General features: G+C 35.2%; 1 protein-coding gene across 1 annotated transcript in view; it reads right to left on the reverse strand.

Moving 5' to 3' along the window:
* The window catches only part of LOC144980329 (uncharacterized), a 9681-nt gene extending 6373 nt beyond the window's left edge, over positions 1-3308 (reverse strand). The window contains exon 1 of the mRNA XM_078927992.1: positions 3239-3308. The gene's annotated coding sequence lies outside the window, so the exon portion shown is untranslated. The remainder of the gene's footprint in view (positions 1-3238) is intronic.
* Positions 3309-4229: the final 921 nt, after the last annotated feature.

Consider the following 4229-nt stretch of genomic DNA (forward strand, 5'->3'; position numbering starts at 1 on the left):
TTAGTAGTAGTAGTAGTAGTAGTAGTAGTAGTAGTAGTAGTAGTAGTAGTAGTAGTAGTAGTAGTAGTAGTAGTAGTAGTAGTAGTATAGTAAGTAGTAGTATAGTAGTAGTAGTAGTAGTAGTAGTAGTAGTATAGTAGTAGTAGTAGTATGTAGTAGTAGTAGTAGTAGTAGTATAGTAGTAGTAGTAGTAGTAGTAGTAGTAGTAGTAGTAGTTAGTAGTAGTAGTGTAGTAGTGAGTAGTAGTAGTAGTATAGTGTAGTAGTGTAGTAGTATAGTGTAGTAATAGTAGAATTGACATCTCCAGACATAAAAAGACATTGCAAGACACCCACTTTTTTTTATGATGTTCAGTATATCTTTCTTTAAAACAAAGGAAATCCTACTTTTCTTTTTTTAAAACCTATCGGGCATTATTTAAACTTGGTAGAGATTTGCCACTTCGTTCTTCTGTTTATTTTTTTTTCTGGTGAATCTGATGTTTGGATCCGAAAACAACAGAAATTTATTTTTGTTTTGATACGATTTTAACTCCTCTTGGAATTTGTGACAAGACATAAAATTTTTTAAACAAAAATGCAGACGAGTGTAGACTCAAATCTTTCCACAGCGATTGACAAGGAATGAATGATTGGAAGAGTGTGACGAGATTCGTATGCTTGCAAATCAAGACTCGACTGAAATCACCGCATGCACCGGAAGAGTTCCAATTTGACACCTTGGTAATTGATGAACCGTCAACTACCAGGACCCACTCCTTGGCCATTGACACTTGCTAATACTAATAATTAAAATAGACTAATTGATGGACTTTTGAATTTTCCATGGTAATAATGATGAACGCCTCGCTGTGATTGTGACAATGGCTTTTTCCATTTCATAATAATACTACAGCTACAGCCACAAAAGATCCATGCTGAAAATACTAGTTGAAGGAGATGGTTCCCCCAGGAGCTTTTACGGAATTTCTCTCAAATGACAGCCAACATTTATACACGGTAACCTTGAATATGGCCTTTAATGGGTTAAATTGTATTGTTTGATTTTTTAAAAATAACACACACACACACACACACACAGCGAGGTCTATCCATTGCTTGTATTGTAGCCTCAAACCAGTTACCGGAGCTGCCGTGTAGGTAGATCCTGAGGCTAGGTGTCAGGTTACCGTGTACGTGGACACTGCCTTCTGATAATGAAGCTGAAAGCCATCGAATAATTGAATAATTAAAATGACGTTCAATGACAATAGGTACTTTGGTAAACGTCCATTTGGCCCTCCAGCAGGGAGCCGATAAATGGCCTAGTGGCTGTGACCCGATTTTTTGGACTTTTGAGTGATGGGTCTCAGAAAAAGTTCCATAGATTTTTTGTTTATGGATGGATTTTAATGATTGATGTCTTATTTTCTTCAGGAGAAATTACTCTATCGTTTGGTGTAGTTTATGTTAAAATCAATGACAATTTAGTATAACTTTTGATTATGGATAAAATAGGGTATAATTTAGCTTTGGATAATTAAAAGATTAGAACTTGGTAAATCAAAATTTTATGCTGGCACGTTTATTTAACATTTTAACTTTTTTATAAAATTAAATTCAGGGCAAAGTTGTATACCGCATCCATGAAATTCGTTCCAGTAAAATCCTTACTCAAATCTTAGCGGCCATTTTAGACCAGTTTTGAAATCCAAATGGTGGTTACTACCGGAAATGCACCAATTTTCAGGTCACAAAGTCCGTCAGTAAATAACAAAGGAAAATAGATAGAAGACCATTTTTCAGCCTTTAAACCAACATAACTTTTTTTCTGCTTATCTGATTTTCACAATTTTGGTATCATTAGAATCGTGTTGAAAAGCACTTTACTTTAAAATGATATAGGTTTCATTGAGCTCAATCCAATTTGAATTTTTTACCAAAGTACCTAATGACAATTAAATGAAGATACACTACACTGACCATTATCAATACTGTTGGGGAGGCCTTCCAAAAGCTCCTACAGTAGGTACTTTGGTAAACGTCCATTTGGCCCTCCAGCAGGGAGCCGATAAATGGCCTAGTGGCTGTCACCCGATTTTTTGGACTTTTGAGTGATGGGTCTCAGAAAAAGTTCCATAGATTTTTTGTTTATGGATGGATTTTAATGATTTATGTCTTATTTTCTTCAGGAGAAATTACTCTATCGTTTGGTGTAGTTTATTTTAAAATCAATGACAATTTAGTATAACTTTTGATTATGGATAAAATAGGGTATAATTTAGCTTTGGATAATTAAAAGATTAGAACTTGGTAAATCAAAATTTCATGCTGGCACGTTTATTTAACATCTTAACTTTTTTATAAAATTAAATTCAGGGCAAAGTTGTATACCGCATCCATGAAATTCGTTCCAGTAAAATCCTTACTCAAATCTTAGCGGTCATTTTAGACCAGTTTTGAAATCCAAATGGCGGTTACTACCGGAAATGCAACAATTTTCAGGTCACAAAGTCCGTCAGTAAATAACAAAGGCAAATAGAAGACCATTTGTCAGCCTTTAAACTAACACAACTTTTTTTCTGCTTATCTGATTTTCACAATTTTGGTATCATTAGAATCGTGTTGAAAAGCACTTTAAAATGATATAGGTTTCATTGAGCTCAATCCAATTTGAATTTTTTATCAAAGTACCTACCTACAGCCTACAGCCCGAGTATTCTTGTTCTAGTGTGGGGGGTTTGTTGGGAGGGGGGAGACTTTTTATTATTTTTTTTTAAGTTTCCCCCCTCCCAAACCCCCTACCAGAACAAGAATACTGGGGATGTAGGAGCTTTCGGAAGGCCTCCCCTACTTTTGACTCTGACTGGAATTGGGGCATTGTCATTAGTAAAGTGAGAGAGGTCCCAGCCACCATCTTGCTTTGTTTACACAGAGACCAGAGACTGAGTAGAGACAGAGACAGAGAGTGAGTGAGTGAGAGAGAGAGAGAGATCTGGGGGGGGGGGGGGGGGGGGGGGTGCAACCGAGACTGAAAGTGAAAGGAGGCTAAAGATTGAGAGTAAAGCAGTTTGTTGTATTGTTTGAATTGTACATTGTAATTGTAAGTATGCCCACAAAATCAAAATGGTGGCATGGGCGTCTCTTCTTGGACTTGGACCGGAGGGTGAATATTAGCTGATTTAACTTAGATCTAGACTTTTAATCAGTTTGTCAATGAAGAAGTGATGCTATCGATGCAGTAAGAGAATAAAACTTACGGCTTATAGTCCCAACTACAATCACCTTAGAATTTTGTAACCGGCTTGTAGGTACTTGCAGTCGAATTTCCTAACGGACACGACAAAACAAAACGGTTGACGTAGTATTGCCAGATAAACGTCTGAGCCAACTCAAAATGCCAAACCAATCTACGACTGCGACATGCAACATTTTTGTCGGTCTGATCACTCAAATACTCTCAAATCAATGCAAAATATTGTCCATTACGACCATTTTAAAGTCCATTACTATGTTCGGGGAACAGACTTGCTAATATATATATATATATATATATATATATATATATATATATATATATATATATATATATATATATATATACGTTGCATCAGACGAATCAAAAGTTCACCTCGATTTCATTCTTTCAACATCTGATAGCCAGTAAATGTGAAGGGGAAAATCGTAACAATAGTAGCAATAATATTACAATTAAAATATTTTCCAAAATAATTAAATTGAATAGATGTATATGTACAGAATCATTTGAGTTTTTTATCCCTTTTAATTTACTCCCCAAATTAAGAAAAAAAACGATGTTGAGAGTATTATGATTTTTCTTTCAGTTTTTGTTACAGCTTTAGAATGTGTTTTTGTAAGGCGATAAGAAAATCTAAGTGAAATAATAATGACATTTTTCAAAAATTGGGTTTAGAAATGTCAAACTGGTAACAATTTCGAACTCGTCATTGCTTGTACTGAGTTCTAATTTCCGGTTTACCAGTTGGATTGTGGGTTCTAATGTACTAGATATCACTAGATCGTCAACAAATTCCAAAGGAACTGTGTTTTCAGTCCACCAGTGGGCTGAAAACACAGCTGTGTATTCAGTCCACCGGAAATATAAATATTTAAAACGGACCAATTATCGATAATGACGACATTTATATTAAGCCTATTGTAAGGTAGTCATCATCAAAAGTGGATAGGCATAACATTTATGGCAATTTGACGGCTTAATAATATCATTTA

The sequence above is a fragment of the Berghia stephanieae genome, chromosome 9, assembly GCF_034508935.2.
Source record: "Berghia stephanieae isolate SIO BIC M18660-M18661 chromosome 9, UCSD_Bste_1.3, whole genome shotgun sequence".
NCBI lineage: Eukaryota > Metazoa > Mollusca > Gastropoda > Nudibranchia > Aeolidiidae > Berghia > Berghia stephanieae.